Here is a 12996-nt window from a genome sequence, read left to right as displayed (position 1 = left end):
CTGGCTTGTACTGCGGCAGCACTTCTGGCTTGTTCTGGGCGCACGAAGAGCTGGAAGTCATATTAGAGCCAGAGTCAGAGCCCTGAGGGGCTCGCTGACTGTGCTGAGGGCAGGGGGGCAGGCTGGGCCTCGGGGTGCCCTGCAGATTAGTTTCACGGCATACAGCTGGGACGTTCTGGGGTTTATAACTGTTTAGTGTGTTAGCATCTAACATTTCCCTCGCTGCACCACAGAAAAGCATTTCCCCTAGAGAACTAATTACGAGAAGATGTAACCATAACTCTACAAGCACAAAAAGATTAAAATATGGATTTTAAAAATCAGCAGAGGTCACCTTCACAATGTGTGACCATTGAAACTGAAACAGTCAGATACATTTTTTTTAACATAATGAACCATTCAGTTATGCAAGATAAATAAATTCTGGGAATCTGCTGTAAAACAAAGCACCAGTAGTTAACACTACTGTCTGGTGTGCTTACACATTTGTTGAAAGGTGGACCTCATGTTAAATGTTCTTATTACAAAAAACAAAAACAAAAACCACTAACTAAGCTGGCCAAGATTTGGCTTCAGTGTTGGCTCAGGACGTTCCTTCATTCATTCATCCTACAAGTATTTATTGAAAACCTCTATTTAAAAATTTCCAAAGCTTCTGTACTTTTACCTGCTTTTCAGTCTTATTTCAAATTATCAGAAAAAAATGTGTTTATTCAGTCATCCAGCAAATATGTATTAAAATATTTCCTTGTTGCCTTCAACTATCCAAGTTAGTCACATATTCCTGTTTTTTCTCATTTCAAGTGTATTCTTTCAGCAAATAATTTTTGATCACATGCTCCATGATATATCGTGTTAAGGATACAAAAACAAAGCTCAGTCAAACACGTTCTGTGCTCTGAAGGCACTGACCGACAGTGCAGAAGGATGGCATTCGCACGAAGACCTATAAACAGGGTTCGGCTGCACACCGTTTTGCAGACGCACAGAAGCTGGGAGCAGCCCGTTCTAGCGTTATTGTGGGAATTCGATCTGCTCACCTGCAAAGGTGGAGGCACCGAGTGGCTGTAGATAAGGCTGGGGTTGTAAACATGGGGTGGAACACCAACGGCCCCGTTTTAGTAAAAATAGGAGCTATTGGGTGGTTATAAGCAGGAAATGACAGACTTGAGAATTACGTGTTTGCTGTGTGGACGTTGCCTTGGAGCAGGCTGACGTCAGGATGCGGGGCCAGTCAGGAGGCTGTCAGAGGAGGTCCAGCCCAACGCCAGGGGAGAGGGCCCTGATGAGGGAAGACGGAGCCAAGGCACCTGCGGTTCAAGGTCCACACACCTCTGCTGGGGAGGAGAGTGTTCCTGACCCGAACCACATCCCGGGCTGTCCTGGAGGCACTGGGAAAGGAAAGAGCTCCCCGCTGAGCAGCCCGGACGCCACTAGCGGGACAGGGCCAGCGGGCGTGGGGCCGCTCTGTGCGGGGTGCAGGGTGGGGGTGTCACCCCTGCAGAATCCGACGCCCGACTCCAGACTCTGGCGTCGCTGACGGGGCCGTCGTCGGCCTGGGGAACAGCCTTGGTGTTGGCTGCAGCACGTGGGCTCCCCAGGGCAGGCCTCGCCGGCCAGCAGGGTAGAGCAGATTTGTGGACCAAGACTGGCTGCCATTCAGCCTACGCAGCTCCCCTCTCGGGGAGGGTTAACCCTAACCGGAGAAACTGGCTTTCATCTTCTGGTCAAGTCTCTTCTTACACTGAATCCTTATGTAAAAGCATAAGACTCTACTGTAAAGCAAAATTCTCAGGCAAATAACTAGTCTTAATTTTGTACCCAGATCATTTAATGGTTGATTAGAAATATATCAAGGGGGAGGGTGTATCTCAGTGATAGATGTGTGCTTAGCGTGCACGAGTTCCTAGGGTCAAGCCCCAGCACCTCCATTAAAAAAAAGAAGATACGAATGCCTGGACATCCGGGGACTTTTGTAGGGGAAAATGTGAACTCAGTTTGATAGACTTTCTTACAAACCTAATCAAGCAAGTCAAATCAGCCACACGCAGGCTTGTGCTATTATACGTTAGTGTGCTGCCCTCCCTGGGACACTGCAGAACACAGCCATAACCTGCGCACTGCCTGTACTTTTCCTTTTACACAGATACTGGAAAATAAATTTAACATATATATCAGATGCATATCTAGTAAGCAAAGGTCCATTTTAATGAAAAGAAAGTAAAAAAGTTGGGGTGCACTGAAATTCAGAATTCTTAATAGGAGTTTCCAAAGGTAACTTCTTTGTAGCTCACAGGACGACACACACAGGTGAACAGCCCCTTCTTTGCCGCGAAGGAGCCCAGTAAATGTAAGTTCTCCACGGTGTGTCCAGGGCCCTGCTGAAGGGGACGGTGGCCGACGGTCCCGAAAGTGTGCCTTCTCTGAGGTCGTGGGACGTATGAAGAATCCAACAACAAGTACCTGGAACAAACCTAAATACGAGAAAAATATTTTTAAGATCAAGTAAGAATTCAGATACGACCAAAGATGGCTGTCAAAGATAAATGTCCTTTTATTAAAGAAACAGTGGACAAAAACTGTTTGAAAGTACCTGGTCACTGAAGAGGGAGCTGGGTTCTTCTCAAGGCGGGACCCCCAAAGGTTACCACGGACGATGCCTCAGGAAGGGCAGGGCATGGTACCAGGCAAGACCAGGGCCCCCCACAGACCTGGAGCCAAACGGGCCAAACCAACCGCAGCCCCGACTAGGCAAGCCAGGAGTGAGGGCCCTGCAGCGGCCGAGCAGTTCTGACAACAAGGCAAAACGTGTCGTTAGGGGAACAAGTGTAATTCTTTGACCTCGCTGAGAAATAGACGGAGTTCAAGCCAATTCATATAAATACAAAATGCCATAAAAGAGGCCAAATTCGAGTTCAAATACAAGTAACAAGGGTCTTTTTCTGCTAAATCCTTCTTTACATGCCTTTCTTTGTTAGGTTAATCACAGTCACTCCTAGCATAGGAAAGCCTTTACCCCGACAGCGGCCCTGATGAGGTCGTCATCGGGTTCGTCCCCCGAGACTCACAAAGAACGGATGTTTCTTTTTTATTTTTAACATGTCTGTAAGTACTGGCTCCGGAAAATGGTCATTTATAGCTACACTGGCTGGGGCACGTGTCGGCGAGAACACAGGACTGAAGCCACACAGAGGTGGACTCGGCACCCGCGGATCGGGACTCGAACCCTCGGATCGTCTGTCTGCGTGGGTGTCACCTCCACGCCTCCCGCCTGTCGTCCTCCCAGCACTCCCTGCTCACCATCCCCGCGGGTGCCCTCCCTCGCGCCCCTCCTCAGGTCGAAGCTCCGTCTCCCTTCACTCCTCTCTGCGCCCTCGCGGGGCCTCCTGCTCAATTCCCTTCTCCCCACCTGCTCAAAATGTCTCTCCACAATCAGCCTTCCTCCCTGCCCCCGGACCTTCTCAGCCCGTGTGAGTGCTCCACGGCCCCCGCGTTCACAGCCTCTCGTCCTCGCCTTCAAGGCCCGCTCTGGCCCACGATTCTCCCTTCATTCCTGCAGCGCCTGGGGCCACGTGCCCAGATCACACCTCTCTCTTTAAACACGGCCTTTGTTTCCCTGACACCAGCCTCTCGGCTCTGCAGGATGGCTCAGCACAGCCCATCTCGAGTTGCCTCTCCCAAATTTGCCATTACTATGTGCCTTAGGGACCTGCTCCCCAAGTGAGCACCCTCTCCATCCTGAGTCCCAGTTTTCCTGGAGGATGTTGTCATGCAGACCGCGGCGTGTCTTCCAATACCTCCTATTTCGCATTTCCCGTTGGATCGATGCTCATTACAAACAGTTTTGAGACACCAGCTTTAACTTCTGAAGCAGTAATTAAGTGAGTCAGGTGTGTATTAGCCAAATCAGACCCCATATCGGTCTGAAAGCAGATAAACATCTGTGTCTCAATTCCAGATGTCCCAGGGCCGGCACACAAGCGTCCTTGCAGGGCAGCGTTGGTACTGGATCAGTTTATAAGCATGCCCTTCACATGGACAATAGCTGATGGACTCCTGCTTGCTTCAGTGATGTGGGTGACGTACTATGACTTTTAAATATAATACAAAAAACTTTCACTTTCATGGCTTTTCTTGTATATAAAAGATATAAGTAGATTTGATGCCTTGTGAGTTTGATACGTTGTCGCATAAAGTGGGCCAGTCTAGAGATCTTTGGGTCTCCTTCATTCAGGAAGAACAAAGACAGAGTCAAGATCCTGTTTAGAAATGTATGTAGAGCTGAAACCTGAGTTGAAGAGTCCTGTGCAAAGGTGCCTGTTGGGGAAGCGTCAGGAACGGCCCCCTTCTCGACAGACGACCCAGGGTAGAGACGAACAGCCACACCTGGTCTTCTCTCACCTGCGCTCTGATCCCGTGGCCAGGTGAGAGTGGAGCCCACCCAGACCTAGTTGATGCTTTCCTTCCAGAGATGCCTAGTTTGGTGAAACCCACATACCCGTGCGCTCAGCACGCTCTTCTTCACTGCGCACGTCACTCCCTAGATCGATGCTGCACGTGTGCACGGCGGCTTCCTGCTGGTCTGCTCTGTTAGAGCGACAACCGCCCCGTGGGCGAGAGACAGTGCAGGCTCTGCACAGTGTGTACCTCAGAGTCGGCCCGTCTGGATTCCCGCCCCTGCTTGAAAGGGAGGAAAGAAGGAGGGAAAGGAGAGAAAGGGAGGAAGGAAGAAGGGAAGGAAGGAAGGGAGGAAAGGGAGGGAGGGAGGAAGGAAGGAAGGAAAGGAAAGAGAGTGAGGAAAGAAGGAAGGAAGGAAGGGACAGACCCCACTTTTACCTCTTTCTTCTTCTCCTAAGTCAGTGGTGCACTGTCTGCCGATCTACTGGGACGAAAACTGTAAGGAACCTTGATTTCTCTCCTTCCTGTTCAGCCCATGTCCACACCACCCCACCCCCGGAAAAAAAAATTCTCGGAGGCCGAGCCCTGCAGCATACCCCCAGCCCAGCATCCGCACCCCGACCTGGGCCTCCTGACTGAGGGCCCCCTCCTCCCTGGGCTGCAGGGCCTTTTACGTAAAGCAGCTCAACTGCTTCTAGAAAGTCTGACTTGTTATCACATCGTGCTGGACTTAAACCATCCCAAAGGTCTGCAGGTTTTTACAAAACACAGTCTCTTACTTATGTCTCCTGTCTGCCCCTCCTCCAGGGCATAATCTCACGAGGAGAGGGCCGTGACCTGCTCGCTACTGGGTTCCCCCGGCCCCAGGGCTCTCCTGGGCTTGGAACCCACACCCGGAAAGGCCGGCCGAACCTGGGTTGGATGCATGAGTCCACGGCGCCGCCACCGGAGCAGAAACCCCCTCTCCAGGCCCTGCCGTCGCTTAGTCATTGGACCTGAAACATCCCTGCACTGTGTGCCCTTCGCTGAGCAGACCCACGTGTCTTCCCTCAGTCCGTCCCGTGCTTTCCGGGCTCTCCCCGGGGGACAGCAGCTCCCTGGCCCCGGGAGACGAGTTGCCGCCCACTCTGCTCCCTGGGCACACGGCGGGCCCCCAGCGAGCTCTGCCCTCCACAGGAGGGGGCGCATCTTCCTGGCACCTCCGCCCGGGATGGGTGAACACACGCACGCACACAGAGGGCAAGAGGGCTTTATCACAGTTAGGGGCTTCCGTGATCATGGGACCAGGAGGGCCCCTGACCTGCCGTCTATGCACTGGAGAGCCGGGCGGTGTTCTGTCCAAGTCCGAGGGCCTGACAGTCACGGGCCCAGGGTGTGAGTCGTGCTCTGTGTCCAAAAGCCCCAGAACCAAGGGACCAGCATCCAGAGGCAGCTCAGGCTGAGGGAAGGAACTTGCCCTTCTTCCGCCTTTCTGTTCCTCCCGACCCTCAGTGGATTGGATGTCTGTCAGGAACAGAGGTGGATTAATCCACCACGTGGCAGGGGGTTCCCGCCAGCTGGCTGTCCTTTCCCTACACAGAAGGCCTGTGCTGTCTCTCATACTCGCATCTGTTTAGAGGTTTTCAGCTTCTGTGGTTGAACATTAAAGTGTTTTCAGTATTTTTCTGTAGAAATTCTTCATGGGACTCTAGACCCGCGTCTGTGGACTTTTTGAAGAGGTCAGGGTGTGCTTGGGTTCTGCCTTTTGTGTGAGATTCACAAAGTGTGCGTTAGAGTGAGTAGTTTGGACAGTGAGGGGGCAGATCTGATGATCATAAATTCTTTCACCTCTAAAATTCTGTGACTCGAATACTGGAATTTTTGGGTGAAAGGATGCATTAAAGAGGAGCAGGACGCAGCAAACAGAGAAGCTCGCGGTGTTTTCTGTTGTTTCCCACCCGCGTGGTAATTTATACGCTGTCAGAGGAGCTTTATGCAAAGCCTTGTGCCATAAATCACCTTTTGGAGCTATTTATACCCCATCATAAATCTCTAAAACAACCTTAATTGGCAGCTATTGAAGATACATTATTCATAGAAGTTGTCAAACCACAGGGAAATGTTTTCTTTCACTAAATTATTGTTAAATTGACTCGACCAATTTTGATTGAGAACTCCTAAAAGCCAGAAAAATTACCATTCCATCAAGTTTTAAGATGCAACGTAAAATGGCCTGATTTTAACAAATGAAATGTATTACAGCCATTAAAGGTTGATATTTGAAAAAAGACAAAGCTATGAAGGTAAACACAACGTGTTTCGCAAATAGTGATTTTGTAGGAATAGAGGAGGTCTTCCAGGTGATCCGCACACTCCATTTCAGGCCCTGCCCTCCCCGCTGGCTGAGGGTCTGGGCTCCCACGTAGGGTAAGGGGGGCGGAAAACATCGCCCCGTGTTTTTTTTCATTTAGGCAGCATTTTCATTAGTTCCGCGTGTGGCGTGGAATCAGAAAGTGCATCACCGTAGACTTAGAAGGTTCTAGACGGATGACTTTCTTCTTCACATTTCTCCTGCAGTTCAGGGGAACTTCTGTATACCTTCACTGCCTACGCAGTTTGACCCTCAGCAAAATTAAGCCCTCATAAATCCTGTCACAATTGCTATGAACAGATGTTTCTCAATCCTGAGTAAAATACAATCCTTTATCAAGAAAAAATATTCAAACCACTGAGAATCTTCATATAAGCCCTGGCTAGAGAAACACTGGCTTCAGAAACTAAGGTTTGGTTCTCCCACTCTGAGTCGTCGCCACAGCAGAATTTTCTTGTTAGTTTTGGCTGCCGTGAAGGTAAACACCACGTCATTGCCAGTGAAAGCTCAGTTCCTGCTGAGTCCCTTCCTCCATGAGGCCGCGGGGCATTTCTCTTTCCCACGTATCTAAGGGTAAGATCTATGGTTTGCGGACACTAAGTTGCTTTTATCGCGACTTCCTGAAACTTACACCAGGTCAGGTGCTGTGTGGGGATGACTGAGGCAGGAAAGGGGTCCTGTGTCCACGTCTGCTCCCCACTCCTCACTCAGGCTTCAGTCTGTGCCTGACAGTACGCCGGGGCCGGCCACCTCCTTCACGTGTGATGGCATGTTATCTGTGCATTTAAAATTCAGTCTTTAAGATACTGTTTAACTGAAAATTCTATTTGTACTGGTTTTGCAAAGCTCCACCCCAAATCGACTGCAGGACACTTGAGGACATTTGGAAAAGGACACATTCTTGGGCCCACAATCAAAACTCTGATTCAGGAGTCTGGGGTGGAGCCATCCCAGTAACCAGCTTAATTCTCTAAGCAATAATCACACATTTGTTCATTTTTACCATTTCGCATGCTCTTGCAGATACTAAAATCAACAGAGGTTTGAATCAGTTGATGTTGCACACGGCTGGCTACATGTGAGGGAAAACCCGAATAACAGTGGCTTAACTGTTTCTGGAAGGCTTTATTTTTCTCATTGATCAAGAAGCTGCGTGGGACATAGTCTAGTCGGTTTCTTGGACTCCTTTTTTCCCCTCTCCACTGCCTTCTTTAACATGAAGATTTCATTCTCACAGTGCCAAGATGGCTGCTGCACTTCCGGCCATCAAACCTGTGTTCCAGGCAGGAGGGAGAGATGGGACTAAGGCAAGGATAAGGCAATCGTCTACATTTGGTATTTTTAAAATTTTTTTCCAGAAAACTCACACAGTGGTTTATACATCTCATTGTAGGTTTCTGCCTCAAGAGAAGTCAGCAGCCAGCATGCTTGGCATGGCCTGAGGACCACGGCCCCCTAGACTTGGCAGGCAGTGGATTTTAAGGCCTGGGGAGTCACTGAAGAGACTAAGGAGCAGGTGTAGATCTCCCTGAGAGACCCGAAGCGTGAACATAGGAACCGTTTACTATGATTATAAAACTAACGCTCCACAGTTCGCAAGGGAAAATACACACATAGCTACAAACTTCGCAAATAGTGTATCCAGCCTGGGGCCTTGATTTTCAATCTGGTTTTCTCTTGTCACGAACATCGTTGAGTTTGAGTATAGAAAACACATCACTTTACCTTTTATCTTCTTTTCTTTTGCATCTGCTGTTTCTTGATGCTCTCACCTGGGACTGTGGGTTTACTGCAGCCTCGAACCAGTGACCCCAAGGCTATGTCTCTAGGCCCGACTGCCTGTAACTTTCCTAGACTTTCAAGCTAACATTTCAAATTTCTTGTCCCTCATATCTTCCCTCCAGAATCCTGTGTCCAGTTGCCTCCTTGCCATTTTACTTGGATGTCTGACGAGAATCTAAAAGTTAAAGCTTGGCAAACCGGTCTCCCCCTCAACCTTGTTCTCCTTCAGTTGATTCTCAGCACAGCTTTCAGCCAGAGTTCTTCCGTCCTTCTGTGACATTTTTGTTCATTTTAAAGGAGCTACAGCTTTTCCTAACAAAATTGCTTTGAAAAGTTAGAAATCCCACTAAGACTGAAGAATATTGGAATCTCATGGCTGTTACTCTATTTACTTTGTAAATAACATCTCCTTAAAATTCAAACAGCGTGTTTTTCTTGGGTTTCATATTTGATGCAGGGAATGCTCCACAGCACCCCTGGGCCTCTGGGGGGTCTTGTTTGAATCTCAGCAGCAGAGGAGACCAAGGAGAACTTTCGGCACTTTCATAGAAAATGATGTAGAAAGCAGAAGTAAGACAGTTGTTTTCTGAAAATAGGGAATTAGCCACCTGGGTAGGTTTCCAAACTTTTCTCGTGAAAGCAAAAGCAATTCCCTGTATCATTCTTCTTAAAAATGAAAAGAGAAACCCGGCAAAGCTTTGTTCTAATTCCCAGATTTCGTTCACTCATAACTCGGAAAATGCACAACAGATTTCATATTTAGGCTTCATTAGAAAACTCTTCCTTTGTTGGGTCCCCAGTGCGAGCTTCTAAAAAGAGCCTTGACTTGGAAGAAATGTTCAAGTTCTCTATTATATAATATTAGGAAGATTTCAGTGGACAAGATGCTTTTCCTAACTGCATACCAACTGGGAGTGTGAGCATTCGTTCAGACGTTGAGGGCACGGGGTGCGGGTGGCATCTGACACAGCTGAGCTGGTTGGCTTCCTCACAAAGGTCGAGATACAGTTGCCTTTATCACGTTCCTCCGACCTTCCTGAGACCCCGGCCTTTTCCAACAGTCAAATGATAGCCATAGCAATTAAAACTTGTTATTAAGTCATAATTCCTTTTTTAGTGGACAGATCTCATGTTTCCTCATTTCATCTATGTGGGTTCCTTTGAAGCCATCATTTTAAGACAAAGCCAATACAGATGAAGAATCGCTTTGTTTGGGGAATTTGTTTTCTCGTAGAAAGGGGGGTTGTCATAAAAACCAAGGGAGCAACATTACTGTTGGCTTAATTTCTCAGCAGCAACTGCCTGTCCACAGACTTGTACAGAATTGAAATAGTCGAGGAAGAACCAGTGTGACCCAGAATGTACTTGACAGCCTTGTGTGCATGTTCTAAGCACTGGAGATCAACCTGGAATATTGACCAAGGTTATCAATGTTTGGGGGCTTAACTGGATGCGTGAATGGGGACTAAAGTCAGGCTGCTGGACCCATGGGTGCTTGCACCTGCCTGGGGGCACCTGCCTGCTGTTCTGGCTCAGCCTTGACACAGGCTGGGGTGCTCTCCGCGCCCCAGATTCCTCTCCCTTGCCGTGGAAATGGGCGCTGATCCTCACGCCTGACGCCGCTGGTGCGGTCAGGGTCTCAGAGCCCCCTTGGGCCTGGTGCTCTAGAGGTGACACCCTTCGCCCTCTCGGTTGGCTGTGTGCCTTCTTGTCACGAAACGTAGTACAGTTGGAGCCCACATGAACATCTGCTCCAGCTGTCAGTCAGATACGTATAAACACACTTTTCAAATTATCAAGAAGTGTTTATCCACAAAGTCGTTTCTTAAACAGATTGGGTTAAGCCAACAAGATGTCAATAATCCAGATCTTTTTTGTTGTTGTTGTTAGAGAAATTCAACAGTTTCATCCACTGCTTCATAATGGTATGGCTGCGATATCTCCAAAACATCAAGTTCCTTCTAATTAAGGAGATAATGCCAGCTTTCATACAAGGTACATTCTTAATGAGCAAAGTAATTAAAAATCCACGCGGTTCATGGGTCTGTCTTCATAGATAAAAGTAATTACAAGGTCCTTTTGTGCCTGTCTGTCTGATGCTACTTGTCTGTTTATAATTTAGTTTATTTTTCATATAATTTAATACCAAACATTGCTTTGGCTGGCAGGAATATTTTTAAAGTATTTGTGTTTATTACCTTGTTTCTCTGCTAAGCAACTTTAATTCTATTTCAAAATAATAAGAGAAAAAAAATAAAAAATACCCACCTTAAAATTGCTTCTTCAAAGTTTGTACAAGGCCCGGATGAAGTGTTCTCCTCCTCACAGACCATCCTGCAGACGTTCATGGCGGCAGATGCTCAGCAAAAATACACTGACTTGATCTTCTTTATTTTACTTTATAATACAGCTGTGTTCCCAGCTGCCCAATGCCAGCACCACTGCCACACGGGGAGAAAGTAAATGCCCGTGGGCCTCTTTCCCCGAGGCTGAAAGAGCAGCAAAAGGTAGCCGTCTGGGGAATGAACAGGAGAGGGTAGTGTCAGCAGAGGAGATCTCAGAAGCCTACGTTTGCAGCGGAAACAGCTGGACTTTGAAGGCTGGAAGGGAAAGAGCTCGGACAGGATGCTCTCGGCATATCGTGGGCAGTGACCGAGGTGTGACCGGGCGGGATTGAGTGGTCAGCAGAGGCTTGGGATGGGGGGGGGGCTCGAGGGAAAACCCAGGCACAGCCCTAATGCAAACTGACCCCCAACCAAGGTATTCACAGGGCCCTTGGAGGACGCATAGCACTGGGTCTGCTCGGCTGAGTCAGACGGTCCGCACCGGGACCTCCCTCCGACGGGCAGAGAGCAGGGCTGGGTCCCTTCAGGGTGACCCAAGGTCCAGAGGACCAGATGCCTAATTCTCACCTCCTCAAGCAGTGACCGAGACCACGTCATAGAGGACCACTCGGGCTCGTTAGAGTGGGTATGGAAGAAGCATGTCTAAGAGGAGCCTTCACCAAACAAAACCAGCTTCCTAGAAATGCTGACTCCTTCAACCCACACCTCAGCGTGTACCCCGGGCTGCGGAGTGCTCGGGACCTCAGTAGCCACCCCGTCAATGCCGGCAGCTTGTCTCCTGCGTGGCCTCCTCCCCGTAGCCCTGCGAAGACCACACCTGAACCCCTCCCACACCAGCCAGCGTGACAGTTCTCAGAGGTGAAGCTCCCACGTCACTCCTCTGCTCAGAGCCCTTCAGGGGCATCCATCACGTGCGAGCCACAAGGAATAAAACGACTTGTAAGCTGACATCAGAGCCCAGGAGCAGCGAGCGAGGCCCAGAGGTATGGAGGGAGCCGCCCAGCAGCTCAACATCCCCCACAGAACACAGTAACGGCGTGAACAGAGACGGGGACAATGGTTTTAATGGTGCATCTTATTTAAGCTAAAATGCCCCAAATATAATTATTTCATTGTGTGGTCAATCCAAAAATATTGATGAGATACTTTACATTTTATTTGGTATTCAATCTTCTAAAGCCGCGTGCATTCTGCACCTACATCCAAAAATAAACAGCGCCATCTTCGCCTCCGCAGGCAAATTGTTTTTTAATTACGCGTCAGCAATGCGGGAAGAAGGCACGGGGTCGTGTTTCTAGAAACAAAATACTCCAGCGTAGCAGCCAGTCTGTATGATTAAAACACTGAGGAGACACACATGCTTTCACTACTTAAATTACTGCTTCCTTTGACTTATTCATGTCTTTCAATTACAGAGAAAAGCAAAAAAGAAAAAAGCGTAACTATGTGTGACAGCGCATGTGCATAACTCTCACCAAAATATGAAAAAAAATCAGAAATCATTACTTTTGAAAAAGGTCAGTGGTCAGGGAGGACATGACCAACGAGGTCGCCCGCTGGTCACTGGTGGGGGGGGGGGAGGCGGTCAGGCAGGGTCCGCAGACAGCAGGGCCCCTGCAGTGGGGCTGGGCTTGGCGCTCAGATGCCCAGAGCCCAGCCTGGAGCAGGAGCCGGTAGGGGGAGGCCCGCGCGCCCTCCCAGGAACGTGGGTCTCCTGGACTCGGGGAGGGCAGGTGCCTGTCGGACGCCTGCACCCCCCACGGTGTCCACCGCAGGAGCACAGCCCCGAAACCCAAAGGGAGGGGGCGATGGACCCGGCAGGTCCTGCGCCCGGAGAGCAGGTGGGAGGCGGAGTCCAAGGGGGCACCGGCCGGTGGAGGAGGGGTCGTCCTGCGGCGGGATGTGCAGACTCCCCATCTCCTGACCGCCGGGGTCTCTGCTGGGTCCTTGCCTGGCTGTGACTTCATTCCTCTCCGTTTTTAAAGCAACGTGACAGGTGATTTCATCACCGTGCAAATATGCGTGTTCATGTGCTACGTATGTAATTCTAGTTTCAGATACGCACATTCTAATATATGTAAGCAAATACCAGCCTCAGTGATTCTCCAGTTTATCCTGCCC

Source organism: Camelus bactrianus, chromosome 26 (genome assembly GCF_048773025.1).
Source record: "Camelus bactrianus isolate YW-2024 breed Bactrian camel chromosome 26, ASM4877302v1, whole genome shotgun sequence".
Lineage (NCBI taxonomy): Eukaryota > Metazoa > Chordata > Mammalia > Artiodactyla > Camelidae > Camelus > Camelus bactrianus.
Note: the sequence above shows the minus strand (reverse complement) of the source record.